This window comes from Alligator sinensis, unplaced genomic scaffold (genome assembly GCF_000455745.1).
Source record: "Alligator sinensis unplaced genomic scaffold, ASM45574v1 scaffold596_1, whole genome shotgun sequence".
Lineage (NCBI taxonomy): Eukaryota > Metazoa > Chordata > Crocodylia > Alligatoridae > Alligator > Alligator sinensis.
Genome location: NW_005841967.1, coordinates 2682708 through 2699272, shown reverse-complemented (window position 1 = coordinate 2699272; position 16565 = coordinate 2682708). Strand labels below are relative to the sequence as shown.

At 43.6% G+C, this 16565-nt stretch overlaps 1 protein-coding gene across 1 annotated transcript in view; it reads right to left on the bottom strand.

The window, feature by feature from the left end:
- Positions 1-16565, bottom strand: part of FAM124B (family with sequence similarity 124 member B) — a 32427-nt gene that overhangs the window by 10779 nt on the left and 5083 nt on the right.

The window sequence follows — 16565 nt, the reverse complement described above, 5'->3', positions numbered from 1 at the left end:
AAAGAGTGTGTTATTCAAACTTTGAACCACATCCCCTTTTTCAAATTTTATAATTGGTTGTACAAAAACTCCAGGTCTGAACACACCAATATTTGGACAGTTCCATATCTATGGTTTAGGTACATCTCAATAAAAGGCTTATTCTTTTACTAATTTATAAATGCATAAATACCATATGCTTATATTCCATAGTAATATGTGCAATATAAAACAAAGGATTATTAAAGGCAGAGAGAAGATTAGATGGATTTGGGGAAAGTTTAAACACAATCTATTTGCTTAATAGGCCTGGTGACTCCATAGTAATTTTGTGAAATAGAATAATTCCTACCCTTGGACAATCACAGGAATTAAATGGAGAAAATAAAAAATTATAGCACTTCAAGAAGTACAAGGGTTTCAAGGCTACAGACAGAAGCCCTTTAAAGCACTGTAAATGAATTCTAAACAACTTTCTCTTCCCCCTACCCTCCCACCACCTCCCTAAAGTAGATGTCTCCAGCTAAAGAAAAAATATTTCATCAACTGTGGGTGTGTCTGCATGTGCAGTAATGCACAGAAAGGATACTGCGCATTAAACAGGGTGCAGTAAATTATACCCAGGAATGTGTATATATGTGTGCCCTGTTGGGCGCAGATTTGTGCCCAACAGGATCAACCTGGTTCAGGGCTGCTCCTGCCCTGCTCTTCCATCCTGCACCAACCAGGGGGAGCGCCCCTGGCTGCCAGCTCCGGGGCTAACAGGAGGCAAAGGGGCTGGTCCTGATGTGCATGGGGCTGGGAGAGCTGTGCCGGTTGCAGGGGCAGCTGGCTTCCATCCCTGTCCCCATGTGCACGGGGCCAGGAGAATTGTGCTGGCTGCAGGGGCAGCTGTCTCCTACCCCATGCACATCAGGACCATCAGGATTGGAAGCCACCTGCCTCTGCTGCCGGCACAGCTCTCTTGGCCCCGTGCATGTGGACACCCATCCCTATGGGACCAGGGCAGGGGTTAGCTGCCCCTCTGGCCAGCACAGCTCCCCCCACTTGGGGGTTTAGCCAGGCAGCAGTGGCCCCCTGGTGCCTGGGCTCACTGGGAGCAAAATTGCTCACAGTCAGCATCTACACGTATGCTGCGCATTATCTAATGTGCCATTTATCTAGTACCTGTATGTGCTGGTACTAGCAAATGGCACATTAGACTAATTTAATTCACAGTAGGTTCAGTGCATGTATAGATGGCAACACTTTACTGCACATTAGAATAGTCTAATAGTCTAATGTGCAGTAAAGTGTTTCATGTAGACATGCCTTATATGTTACAGTCCTGAATCTCAGTGATTTTGGATAGGGAAGAGGGACAGGACAATCAGCTGACTTCCTGTGTCTCAGATCAACAGGAATTTTGCCTGGGTATTAAAATTAATGAAAGACCTTCAGAATCTGGCCTCCAGCAAGAAATATAAACTCAGTTCAAATGCAAATGTTATTTGTCCTCCAAGAGGGGCTGCTGCTGTTCGAGACACCTTAGAAGAGGCATCCAAGGCTACCACATCACTAGTGTGACTCAAATAGAAAAGATAACCAGTGTTAGAACTACATTATGATCAGAGCTCCTATCTCTGGTGATAGTGAGGGGGATAATATAAGCCAGGGAACAATCCACCGAGGAACAGCTCAGAGAGAAAGATTCAGAAATATGCATTTACTGCAATCACCATTAAGCCAGCATCTGAGTCACCAGCCACAACTTTGATTCCTCCCTGTCTAAGCAGCCACTCCATTCCACCTCCCCCTCTGTGGGTTCCACTTCACCCCAGGTCTGTGTCCACTACCTTTTATGCCCTTCCCCTGTGCTATAGATTCTATGTAAACTGTTTTCCTATTAATGCTGGCAAAGGCAACTAAAAGAAAGTAGAATGGCTGTGATCAATTTTAATTTGCTGGTTTCACAAGAAGCACTATATAAGTCGCATGGACGTGCTCTTCCTGTGATACTGGTAACACTTGGGAAAATCTATTCTGTGCCTCCTTCCCAAGGAGAACCCAATCTGAAAAAGCATGAGAAGAAAACAATACAGTAGTAACCCTATATCCGGTAATTGCCATCTGTTTCCCCTTCTCTAAGCTAGCATGCACATATGGGAGTGAAAGAGCTGATGTACTTATTTATTGGCAAACTCTTAGTTTTCATAGGTGTGAATATAGAGCAGTGATGTGCCCTAATTTCCTTGTTGAATCACATCAGCTTCTGCAAATGTATACAGCTCCCTCCCACCTTGCTCAACTCACAGCAGAAGCCCGGCTCTTTAAAAATCCCATGAATGTAAAAATGTCCTTAGGGAAAGGATTCATTCTTGAAGGCAACTGAAAAGTAGATTGTGCTAAGCAAATTTTACAACCTAGCTGCACTTCATGTGGATTAACGTGTTTAGAGGGTGGCGGGTAATGGAAAGAAAAGACTTTCCACTGACTTTATTGGGAAATGAATTAGGCTCAGTATGGAGGTGAACTTCAACAGCCTTATGCACTTCAATCTCCTTCCCAGATATTGGTCCTGAAGCAGCTGTGATCCATTTGAAGTTCCACACAACTTTTCAACAGCTGGGTCTAATTTCTCATATACAGAGGAGATGAAGCTGACCACTAAAAGAGGGCAATTTTTTTCAGCACACAGTACATTTGCTAAAAATAAAGCTTTGGTCATTCTAAAACTATTTGTGAATTCATGCTGAATAATCAGGGCTGGGAAAGAAAGTTGGGTACAGTACTAGCAGCAGTGCCCCCTTCTCTCCCTCCACACCTTCCCTTTCTTTTGTTTAAGAGCTCAGTGGTCATAGAACTCAACCAAGACATGAGACCCATGGTTCAACTTGACTTCTGCCTGAGGGCATTTGAACGTACACCCCTGAAGAGCGCTTAGCCACTGCACTAGAGCAATCCAAGATCAAGTGCTCCCAGTTGCTCCTGTTAATACTGATTTACTCTGTGTGGCTAAATATTCAGTAACATGGAGATAGGAACCTAGGTCTCCCAAATCTCAGGTGAGCTCAGGAGTCACTCTCATGCTCTTGCTCTCAGCCTCAGTGAATATTTACAACTTGCCTTTCAGATAAAAGAACAAACCTTTGACCACCATCTCTTCACTCCCTCCCCCCCGCCCTAGTTTTGTGATTCTAGCTCTGTTTCCTCTCCCCCCCCCACTTTTTATTTTACAAACACCCAAAATGAAACGTTTCATGTCAAATGGGAAAATGTCAAACCAAATTCTTTTTTTCATCAAGAAAAAGTGAGAAATATTATATTAAATTTGAGAAGAGAATTTGCGGGGAGAAGTAGGGGTTGCTTTGGCTGCCAAATAGAAAAGTTATTCACAAAGCCGTACTGCAAGAATCAGCAAAGATCTCTGTAGGAGACCAAAAACAAGAGCTGTCCAGAAGTTCATAAGAAAATGAATTGCACTCAGAAATAAAATGGCACTATAGTATTGTGACAGAGCACCTTTGGTGCCTGTCACTTTAAGGGCGGGAGCAGGGAGCTGCCAGGTGGCTGACTGCAGCAGCCATTTTTCAAACTTAGGCCAGAAAGGCAGCGGTCTGGGTTGAGTAGCCAAGGAGGTAACATTGTGCTGAGCTGCTCCTTGGAGGTAAGGGTAGGAGGTATAGGGGGTGGTTTGGAGGTTCCTGGTCCTGGGTATGACTTGAAACTGCACCCTGCAGGGGAAGGGTAGTAGGGCTCCTAGTGGTGTGGGAGCCCCCAGGAAATGCCAGGCCAGTTACCTCCCTGGTGAAAGGCGGGTAGAGGTGTCTTAAAACCTCAGCCCCCACTATATAGTGGAGAATATACAAACTATGGGGCCAGGCATGCTGAGGGAAAGGTGCTTGAGCCCCTGGGGGTGTAAGACCCCAAGCCCTGGAGAAGGGGCAGTGTGGAGCCCAGGAAGGGCATAAAGGTGACCCCAAGGAGGGGTGGAGAGTGGTTCCAAGATGGGGCAGAAAGAGCCGAGTGCCCAGGAAGGGGCCAGTGGCTAGATTCAGCCTAGGTTTAGGCATGGACTGTCACTCGCAAGCCGGGTTGCAAGAGTAAGCCTGATAGCCTGAATGCCGCTCTCGGGGAACAGGGCAGAGTGGAAGAGGCCCGGTGAGAGGGGGCGGAGTGAGGGAGGCCTGGTGAGAGGAGCAAGCATGATTGAGTGAGTGGAAGAGGCCCAATATGGGGCAGAGTTTGGCCCGGCTTCTGGCTAGAGCATTTATAATCATGGATGCTATCTGCGAGGCATGGGCTCTAGTTTTGGAGAGGTTTGGAGTTGTGGATATCACCCCAAACATCAGGGGTTCAAAATGGGCAGCCTCCTGTCTAAGTACCTTCTTTATTATTTATCAACAAGGCATGGCAGGAAAACTATTTGGGCAGCATGCCAATAGGTAGGAGGCAGGCCAGTGCTAGCACTGGCCCTGGATGCTTACTTACCCTGTCATAAATATTCACAATAAGAGTGACTATCTGGGAATATAATACAATATAAAGTCACACATTTATTTTACTTTAGGAATATACATGAGCTACTTAAATACTATGCATGTTTATACTAACAACACACCAAGCTCTATAAGGCCCATATAAACCTTCACTTTGTGTTTTTAGTTGAACAAATTCTTCTTCTCTTTTATATTAAAAGGAAAAGTTTGAGAGCAATTTTACAATACAGATCAGTGTACAAATGCAATTGCAGGGTGGGAGGGAACATATTTTAGTTTAGGAATGACAGGTAAAGTGAGTGCTATACAATGTAATTAATACCTCAGAGATTAAAATAAATAAATAAATAAAAAGAGTGAAAAGTTTAGAAAAACTCCAAGCCCAATTCAAATCCTGCACTCATGGCAATTGTCTGATGGCGGTAAAGAATTCTCACATGCTGCAGTAATAGATGCAATGTTATACAAATCCAAAATAAAACATGAATTTGAGAACTGGTAAGCGACTTTAATAATGTAAACAGTTTCCTAAAGTCCCTCTTCCCAACAGGATAGCTAATGAATTCTCAGACCTGACTGAACTGTGACTCAATCTTAAATATAATACTATTCAAAATAGGCATGGAAAAAAAAGTATAGCTGTACTCAGTGTGTAGAAAAATGAACAGTTAAAACACTTTAAAAATAGTAGCAATTTACAGTAAATCCACTATAACTGATTTATTTGTCAGCTCTAAACTAGATCATGGCATCTTTACAGTAGTTTCACTCAGGCTTCAAGTTAGAGGTTCAGCTTCACCACACTACTATAGGACCGGGTAGACAAATTTATATTTTAACAAATCTTTTGCAGCCTCTTTACTCAGATTTATTCCAAAACACTGTTTGCTGTCCTCACTTCCTGGTTATAAAAAAAAAGCTTTAACAACAACAGCAACAAAAAATTAAAATAAACTGAACAGACGCAACAAATTTATACTGTCCTCTCAATTCTGATTTGTGATTTATCTCAAACATTCTTGATTACAGTCAATTTAAAAGGTATGCCTGCTAGCTGGTGAGGACCCATTTAACGTGGAGAAATTATCTTGACAACCACTGATCAATCCATTCATTCTTTGCAGTCAAGTGCACATCTGAACAACCTCAAGCTTTTTGACCAAGCTTAGCTTTGGGTGCAAACTCTGTGGCTCTGGCTCTCACCCACTTTTGAGGAAGGTAAAACTGTCATAATGGAAGAAACTCAAAACACAGAACTTTAAATGTATTAAACACAAGCATTATTGTTTATATTCTCTTGATTTCTTATCTATTCAGTAAAGAAATGAGAGCATAATAAAGAGCAGGAAAGGGAAGTGGAAACCTCAGTCTACCACTGATTAGCTTACCTGAAGGCACTACTGAGCAGGCTGGGCCTTGGGTTGCTGGCTTTGAGTCACCACTACAAACACCCCTCAGAAACAAAGTCAGAAATAAACCAAAAGGCAGCCCTTGAAAATCAAACTTTAGCTCCTCTCACAGACAGGCCCAGTGACTTGAGACTCTTGCCTTAAGAAACACTATTCTACAAGATCTGCAGACAAGGTAGAGTTTCAAGACTCAGAGGAGAGATATATCCCAACAACACTTCCTTGTCAGTTAACATAAAAGACAGTTTTACACTGACACCAGAAGACAGCTTAGGGAGTATGCAGCCCTGCAGCAGTACTGTGCCCAGCCAGAGGTCCAATTATGGTGGGAATGAATTTTTCTTGCTCAGTTCTCTTAAGTATAATATTTAGACAAACTGAAAACAAGAAAACCAAGATAGCAGGGGTTATGCATACTTTCTCTGGAAAACAGAATGACGGAGACTAATTTCAGTCAATGTTCTTCAGCATATTTGCTATTTTTTATTGAAAAAGATAGGAATGTGCCTTTTGAGATCTTCAGCTCTGTAAAGAAAGATGAATATGGCCTAACATTAAAGTAGCTCAGCATGTATACTTGAATCAGAATAAATATAGTCAAATTTTGGGAGCAGATATAAGTGAGTCTGTTTTAAGTTGGTGGATCATACTCCCTCAAGGTTATAATAAGGGTTGGGGGGAGGGAGGGTTGTCCTTAAAGAATTCCCTTGTATTCTTCCTTTCATTACCAAGTCAGGCATTTAGCAACCAGCAGTTATGGGAATGAGGGTAATGCCTTAAATTTTTGTTTACTGAACTTTATCTTAACCCCCCTTCACCTGTCCCCTAAATCATCTTGGTAAAAGGGCAGCACTAGGACATCTCTCTGAAACTCATTACTGCTGATATAATGTGATTCAATATATTAAAAGTTTTTCTGATATTTATTTGGCTATCAGGAGAGTGGAGAATAATGTAATACATGAATTTGCATTAGGAAAAAAGAGAATCATTTATACCATCTGCTTCTGGTTCCTTCAGATCTGAGAATTTTAGGGCTCTATTCTGCCCTTATTTAGTCTCCCTTCTCATCAGGCTGGATAAAACCAAGATAGACAAAGACCATTATCAGCAAAGACAACTTGTGGAAAAAATGGAAGGAGACTACAGATAAACATAATTCGACCAGTGAAAACCTCAATCCACTAAAACCAATAGCAAAACTGCAATTTCTTCAAAGAGACCAAGTTTTCACCCCCTACTGACTAGATAGGTTCTGGATGAATACATTCACTTTGCAGACTGGAGTCTTGGTGGGATTTCAAACAGCGCTCTAGGGCCAGATTCAAAGCTCACTGTATTCAGTGAATTCTTTCCACTGACATCACTGAGGTTTGTTTCAAATCCATCATGAACAAGTTTCAATTTTGCGCAAATAAGAGTGGCCTATTCAAAAGTAGGCAGGATGACCTCAACTTTTGTGCTCTGAAGGATCAGTTGATACATGTTATGCATGCTTACAAATTCAAACTGCTGTGCCCTCTCACCTCCAGCCAGACCCCATACTTTATGACAATGATTTTCAACTACGGTAACATGAAATCTTTTTAAGGGTGCCATAGGATGCTGCTCAATAGTAGCTCTTTTAGATGTGCAAATGGGTGCAAACAGAAGTGCAGCTCCCCACTGTAACTGAGAATGCTTTGCAGGAAGTGTCCTGAGTTACAAGGATCTCCTGGACCAAACTGAAGTTCACTGTAGTTCCAGGGGGAAGGGAAAACTAGCTGCTGGCTGCCAGCCTGCAGGCAGTTTTCCCTAGCAATACCTGGTCCTCCCTGTCAGCCTAGACTGTTTTTCAGACTGGGAGGGAGGAAAGGGAACCCAGGGAGTTCATTCAAGCAATTCCCCAGCTAGTGCTGGAGGCTGGGGCAGGTGTATTGGAGCCTCCCTCCAGCAGGGGCTGAAGAAACCCCAGACTGAACTCCCTCCCCTCCCTCCCCCCCCCATTCTGAAAACAGCTTGGAGGCTGGCAGGCAGGCAGACACAAGTTACAGAAAACACTATGTTTTGAAACATCTTCATCTGAGTCCTCGTGCAATGAGGGTTTAGATTTTCATCCAATCATCCATTTTTTAAGTGGTCTGCAGCTGTGCACTTGTGTTTGGTCATGGCTATAAATTGCTTTCTGTGGCCAGATCAGGCAAAAATTGTCGCTTCAGTCTGCGCCCATGATTCACAAAATAAACCCAGAGATTTCAAATTGGAATCCATAGTGTGGAAAACATTTCTGGAACCTGTTTTTGTCTTTGTGTGCTTTACAACAAAAGAATTTCTCTATTATTTTTCCATAGTCAAAAAATGAATGAAAGCCAAGAGCTGGCATTTTCCAAGGGGTGGTTTAAATCTGGAAAGTATAAGAACCAATGTTTTATGAAAAGCAGGAGAAAGTAACTAGATTGAGAAGCAATCTAGGAGCTACAAAGCAACAATGAATGTATTTATATCTACATGAACAAATAAGTCTTCCCACAACTAAACATATTCAGACAGACTAGGACTGGTGTGGTTTTACAGATGCCCCAGCCATAAACTGACCCTTCTCAGATTACATGGCTGATGGCAACTACAGCCATAGCCACAGGCAATTTTTAGGAAAGTATCAAGCACAGAAAGAAATCTCTTTGTAGTCATTCAAATGAACTGCTTTCTTCATCTGCACTTTCCAAGCAGTCCAGGGACAGGGAAGGTGGAATGCCATCAAAGAAATGTATATAACCAAAAGTTGAAAAGAGCATTTTATATAGAAATTTCTATACAAACTCAGCACCAGCAGTTAGGATTTCCTTACCGAGTGATAATACGGTTGTATTTTGGAAAGCCCAAAATCCCAAATCTCAGCAATGAGCAGTCACACTGTTTGCCTTTTAAAAACTGTGAAAGGAAGTGATAATGGACAGAACATCTATTAGTAACTATATCTCATAACACCAGGGTAACTCTAGTATATGCTGGCCTGACTACAAGACCACCATTATAGCTGTAAGCGGAGAAATGGTTGAAAACCTTTATTTGTGCAGTCTTATCAACAAAGCTTTCCCTCCATTCTTACATACCAACTGCAAACAATTTTGGTTTATGTTTCATCCATAAATTGTGCGCTATTTCCAGTTACAGAGAACTAGTACTAGCCTAAGACAGCTCCTTAACTGTACCTTTAAAAAATGTAACATACCTAAAAACAGACTATTATGTATTAGGAAATAAGATTGATTCAGATTTAATCACAAACTTGTGTCAGGTCTGGGAAAAAACACCTCCAACCTACAGCTTCATGTGATTTTTGAAATTTCAGAACTTTTTTCATTTGTAGGGTTTCAATGGAATATATATATATTTTTTTTTCTGAAAACACCCAGACCAATTAAGCAACATTTTTCATTTATCTAAAGCCATTTTTGGTAAACACAGGATTTCAAATAACAATTTTGATAAACATTTCAAAGAAAATAATCATTAAGAAGAGTGTTGCAACAAAAAAGAAAAATGCTTTAAAAAGTTCCATACATTTATTTCCAAAAAATGTTCAATGGAAAAACCTTTGTTCAACAACTTTAATGAGATTTACTTTTATGAGGAATAAAACATAAAGGGGGAAGGCCTACCTTAAAACAAGTTGAATAAAAATGGCTCTAAGAACCCCAGTTTTTTCCCTGGAAATCCTGTTTCTTATTAACAAATCAACATTCCTCTTGCAAGGTACTTGCAAGTATGGACAGGCCATTAAAAAGGAGAGACGGTCATTAACATCCATGGAACGAAGAGTTAAGAAGAAATCAGGTAGATTGCAATGATCCATAGTCAGTTGACTCTGTCACTGCTGCCTGAAGAGAAATGCTGCTGCCACTGCCAAGCAGTTTGTTTTAAACTTTGGGTGGACTAAGGATCAAAGAGGAGTGCAACTGCCTCACTGCACCCCCCTCTGGATCTGCCTGTACTTGCAAGCCATAGTTCAGACTGCATAAGTGAACAGGGATCCAGCAGGAAAAAGGACTCTGAACAAAAGTGTAAATTCATGTTTCTAACACCTAAACTGAGCAATTACAAAATGTGATTAGCAGGAAAAAGTTTTCCCTCAGAAAAGGAGGTTTAAAATAAAAGTGCACTTTATCCATCAAAGCTACATAACAAAAAAAATAATGGAAGTCTTTGTAATAAAACTCGATCAACATTCAATAACATTTATGCTGATTATTTTCCTTTCAATTTTATCCTTGTTGGGCTTGTGCATCTTATACACTGGAAATGATGGCAAATTTAATTTCTATATTTTTTTCACTTGGTCACTTCTAAGTGGCTGGAAGATTGGACACATTAATGCATTTTTCTGTCTTTGGAGAAATTCTTTATATTAAGAAACTAGTGCCCGAGGTACAAATTTGCAACAAAATTCAGTGTTCAGCAGCTCCGTTTGAGAGCAATGGAATGTTCTTGTCCCCAGGAGAGCTGAAAATCCAGTCCCAGCTATGCAGTCAAATGAGCTAGGGTAGTTCTTTACTCCAAGATGGCATCCCACTAACACGGGCTCATGGATCTTCACTGGCACATAGGTTGGTAGGATTAGGTCTTGTTAACATATTCATCCACAATTAAGAAGCTAAAAAAGTAGCCTTTTTCCTAAGCATCTGCCATTCTATTGGTGGGGAGGGGAGCCAGGGAGATGTGGGCAATGGGACTGGTGGGTGAACAGAACTTATAGTTTCATAGCTGGTAGGGTCAGAAGGGACCTGAGCAGGTCATCAAGTCTGACCCCCTGCCATGGGCAGGAAAGAGTACAGGGGTCAAACGACCATGGCTAGGTGATTATCTTGCCTCCTTTTGAAGGCCTCCAGGGTAGAAGCGAGCACCATTTCCCTTGGAAGTTGGTTCCACATCCTAGCCATCCTGTGAAGTAGTGCTTCCTGATGTACAGCCTGAACCTACTCTCAATCAACTTATGGCCGTTGTTCCTAGTTACTCCTGGTAGTGCTCAGGGGAACAGGGTCTCTCCCATTCCCTGCGGGCCCCCCTTGGTAAGTTTATAGACGGCCACCAGATCCCCTCTCAGCCTTCTCTTGTGAAGGCTGAACAGGTTCAGGTCCTGTAGCCTCTCCTTGTAGGGCCTGCCTTGCTGCCCCCTGATCATGCGAGTGGCCCTCCTCTGCACCCTCTCAATGCTGTCCACATCCCTCCTGACGTGCAGCGCCCAGAACTGGACACAACACTGCAACTGCGGCCTGACCAATGTCGTATAGAGGGGGAGGATCACCTCCTTGGACCTGCTCGTGATGCATCTGTGGATGCATGACAAGGTGTGGTTGGCCCTACTGACTGTGTCCTCTCATTGGCAGCCCATGTTCATCTTGGAATCAACAATGACTTCAAGATCCTTTTCTGTCCCTCTGCTGATGAGAAGGAAGTTCCCCAGCCTGTAGGTGTGCTGCTGGTTCTTCCTCCCTAGGTGCAGTACCTTGCACTTTTCAGTATTGAATCCCATCCTATTCTCATCTGCCCACCCCTGTAACCTGTCCAGATCTAGTTGTAGCCTGTCCCTCTCTTCTAGCGTGCCCACTTCTCCCCACATCTTAGTGTCATCTGCAAATTTGAACAAGGTGCTTTTCACTCCCTCGTCCAAGTCGCTGATGAAGATGTTGACCAGTGCGGGCCTGAGGACTGAGCCCTGGGGAACCCCACTGCCCACATCCCTCCAGGTTGAAAATGACCCATCCACCACCACTCTCTGGGTGCGGCCCTCCAGCCAATTTGTGACCCATTTGATTGTGTAGGCATTGACACCACAGTTGCTTAATTTTTTTATGAAAATGGGGTGAGAGACAGTGTCGAAGGTCTTCCTAAAGTCCAGAAAGACTACGTCCACTGCGACACCTGTGTCCAACGATTTTGTGACCTAGTCATAGAATGCCACCAGGTTGGTCTGACAGGACCTGCCTCTAATGAACCCATGTTGGTCACCCCTAAGCATTATGAAAAAGGCTACTTGAACATGGAGGTATGCTCCTAATTTCAGGCACTTCTGTTTGACAAGGTGAGCTGAGGTAATGGATGTAAATCAAATATTAATTTATTAATTTCATTAAAAAATCATAGATGCATCTAAATCAAATAGAGGATTGTGGGGTCCTGTGGTTTATTTAATGGGCTTAAACGTAGCAATGTTGCAGGCAACTTATAAGAAATGCTAACAGCAGATGCCAAAATAAATGATACTGGAGAGAGTGTTAATAAGAGCAAGTTCTCTAAGCTTGGCCTTCAGTTTAGGGAACAATGGAGAGCCATGCTGTGTAAAGGCTCCTAATTACTCCTATTCCTCAAGCCAACTCCCCCCAGACACTGACTAATGCACTCATAATTCTAATTAAAAAACAAAACGTGCCACTGGGCACGTGTCCCACATGAGGCAGGAGTTGCCAACCATGTCATTAACTAAGTTACTAGCAAACTGAGACAGCTTGGCCACAGAACGAGGTTGTTAGAGGGGGCAGCTTCTAACCAAGGTGGGCCCAGCAGCTCCCCTGGATTGGGCCCACTGCAGTACCCCACGGGAGGGGCCTACAGCTACCAAACAGCTCCTTGCCCACCCCACCCTCCTTCCAATCTTTCTCCCCCTTCCCTGTGGAGTGCTACTGGGCAGTCACTGGGGTGTGGGGGCTCATGAGTGAGTGGGCAGCCATGGGGCCCAGCAGGGTTGTGTAGGCTGCAGGGAGCCCAGGAGCAAATAATGGGAATCACCCACACCTTCCCTCCCTTCCCCCACCTGATTGCCACTGCCACTCTGGGCTGATCCAAGCAGTGGGGTGAAATCTGTGTAGCAGAGGGGGAGTCCAAGTGGCAGGGGAGCAATTGGGGTATGAGGGATTAATTGTGGGGTGGTCCAAGCAACATGGAAAGGGTAGGGGGGGCTTTGCCCCCAGCCTGTACTGTGGCTAGAGAGTCGGGGAGCGGGAGTGGGCATGGAGCAGAATTGGCAGCTTTTAGCCACGTTCCAGCTCACCAGCCTTCTAGCATCAGGTCAGAGTTGGAAAAGGATATTAACCCTGATGTGCAACTACTCATAACACGTGTTAACTTTAATGCCAACTGACATTGCTTATAATTATCACATACTAATTGTAATGTGTAACTACAGTCTAATCAGACTGTGATCTATCCAAAAGAAACAGTTAGGTTGAGTTCTCCGTGACCACCAACTCAGCAGAGCCGTGATGGGCCGGCAGCAGCACAGGTTCCTTATACAGAGTTGACTGCTGGGAACATGCTGGTTCCCCATCCCTCCTAGAATAGCAGGTTTCTAAGTTTTATGATGCTTGGGGGAATTTCACCCTTCTCAAACCAGTTGTTTCAGGCAGCCTGCAGACTCAGGCATACTCAAAACACTTTGCAAATGTGAAGCTGAGATTCTGCTCATCATCAGATGAAAAGGCAGAGCTCCTTAACACTTTGCATGAGTATTCCTGAAACCAGGTAAGAACTTGTCCCCTCTGAGGTGCAGAGAATACGGTGATGACAGCAGTCCACATAAAATCAGTCCCGAACAGGTGAAGATACTCTTAGATCATATGGATGTTTTCAAGTTAGTTGGGCCAGATGACCTGCATCTGAGAGTGCTGAAGGAACTGATGAGCTCATAGCGGTGCCTCTGGTGAGGCTGTTGGAAGAGTTGTGGAACTCAGGAGTGGTCTCAAATGACTGCAAGAGGGCTAACGTGGTGCCCATCTTTAAGAAAGGAAAGAGGGACGACCCTGCTAGCTATAGTCCGATCAGTCTGACTTTGGTCCTAGGAAAAATCTTTGAAAAAAATTGTCAAGGAGGCCATCAACCACAAGCTTGTAACTGGTGGGGTACTGAGAAACAACCAGCATGGCTTTGTTAAGGGAAGGTCATGCCTAACAAACCTGGTGTCCTTTTATGACCAGGTGACTAACCAGCTGGACATGGGACAGGAGGTGGATGTCATCTACCTAGATTTCAGCAAGGCCTTTGATACTGTTTTCCATGAAATCCTCTCAATTAAGTTGGAGAGTACTGGCCATGGTCCTTCATCTGGGTAGAGAGAACCCTCGCCATATCTATACAATGGGTGGTGGTCCACTGACTGGCACTGCATCCAAAAAGGGCCTGGGGGTGACAATTGACCAGAGGATGAATATGAGCTGTCAGTGTGATGATGTCACCAACAGAGCAAATAGAACTCTGGTGTGCATCAGCAGATGTGTCGCCAGTAGAGCCAGAGAGGTGCTCCTCCCCCTCTATTTGGCGTTGGCAAGGCCACAACTGGAGTACTGTGTATAGTCCTCAGCACCATACTTCAAGAAGGAGGTGGACAAGCTCAAAAGGGTGCAGATAAGGGCCACCTGCATAATCAAGGGCCTAAAGGATAGGCTTTATGAGGGGAGACTTTGGGATCTGGGTTTGTTCAGTTTGAGTAAAAGACGGCTGAGGGGGGACTTGATAGTCACCTACAAATATGTCAAGGGAGAACACCAGGATCTGGGAGAGCAACTTTTCAGAAAAGCAACACCCCCACACCCCCACCCACCCCCAGAGGATGAGGACCAATGGGCACATGCTAATCAAGGAAAAGTTTAGGCTAGATATACAAAAAAACCCTTATTTTCCATACAGGTAACTAGAATCTGGAACACACTTCCAGCAAAGGTGGTGCAGTTGCCATCCCTGGCGGTGTTCAAGAGGAGGCTGGACAATGACCTTGTTGAGCTCATTTGAGCCCAGTTACCTCCTGCCCATGGCAGGGAACTTCACTTGATAATCTTACAGGTCCCTTTTGGTCCTTCTTTCAATGATTCTATCAGAAGTTTCAAGGAACTGCAACCCCAGATACACATCCATAGTGTCTTGGGGTAAAACTATTAAAATACTGTACAGCATTACAATTTATGAAAGACTTTTTCTTGTAGATCATCACAAGTGTCCCCAGATTCAAGAGTCAGTTTTAAGTGAGGGCCACCATATTTTAGCACTCTCTCCAGACTAATCTAAACTATGCCCATCAACTATGGTCACTGGGGCTAGTACTCGAACCAAGAATGAACAAACTATAGTACAGCTCTGGTCATATACTGTACTTCCCATATAACCTGCACACTTAAGGGTGCAGTGAAATGAGTATGTGCCACTGGAGCCCACTACACTCTGAACAAGAGACTCCTCTCTGACAGAGGAAAGCACATCTGGAGGGAGAATGGGGCATCCTTCAGTTTTACATAGCATAACTGGTACATTATGAAAGTCCTGTATAAAATGTTTGGGAAACTTGCTCTCCATGAGGCCACTAGCAAGATGTATATTCAGAATCACAGAAGCCTACAAGTTATTGCCTCTGGTGAAATAGGCCAAGTGAGAAATGAATATAGCCCGTTTTATTGGCCTGATCTCACAATTCCTTCATCCCCCTGCAGGCATTAGGTATTCCATGGATTAGAAAACATACATGAAAGGCAGCCAGCCCTTGCTTTGCATTGCACTTGTGACTATGCATAACTAAGCCCACTCTTTGTCACAGCAGAAAGCAGGGTCTGGCAGTCTTTCCAACAGATAATTTATAATACAGCTGGCACCAAGTTATTCTCTCTTTCTCCCTTGTTCTTGATGCTTTAGGAGTTCACTGACCCCTAAAGAGTTGGCCTAATGTCAAATGCTACAAAAATAAGGAAATTCACATTGGATGAAAACACAATAGCAAGCAGTAAGCCCCCAGAGCAGGAACCATGGCTACCGCTCTCTATGTACAGCACTGAGCATAATGCAGTCTTTGGGTGCTATTGTAATCTGACTGTTAAATGATAATGATTAAAGAGATAGACTTTTGACATTATCTGTATTCTGATAGAGGGAAAGAAACTATCTGGAAAGAAACCATTACTTCTGGGGTATATGATTAGGGACCTACCGAAATCACGGTAGAAGTTTGCCACTTGGCGGCAACTTTAATCTTGCAGTTTCCTGGGTGTCACCCCTCCCCCACCACTGATTGGCAGAGGGACCTTGCCATTTGCTACTGATCAGCAGCGAGGCAAAAAAACATAGTTTTAAATATGGTGTGGTTGTTGCCTCCTGGCCAGTCAGCAGCAATCAGCAGGGGTGCCAGGGCTCCTCGACCAATTGGTGGCAAGAGGTAAAAACCACACCTTATTTAAAACCATGCTTTTTACCTCCTCACTGATCAGGAGTGAGTGGCGGAGAGTGACCCCTCCACCAATCGGGAGCAGGGGTGCATGATGGAAACTGCTTAATTAAAGGAGTCGCTGCACAGTGCACTTCTGCCACAATTTTGGTAGGTCCCTACACATGATGAATTTCACGGTGAGCTTTACTTTAAAGCTAATGAGCTGAATGTTTAAACCACAGCTTTGTATACAGTACTCTTCCTACTCAGGCAATAAGGAAATGGAAAGAAATGTTTTTTTTGCCACTTTCTCAGTAAGGAAACTCATAGACTGATCCTCTCTGTTGCCCTGCACTATCATTTTCAGCTGTACAACTTGGGTACAGAACACTTCTCCACTGTGGTAGTATTTCACACTTATTTGCCCAACAGGATTTGACCCACAAGATGAAGGATACCAGACAATTTTACTGATATTAATCTAGTTGCTATTATTATAGTAATGCTTATACTGGAGTTGGATGCTGTGCTGTTCTCAGC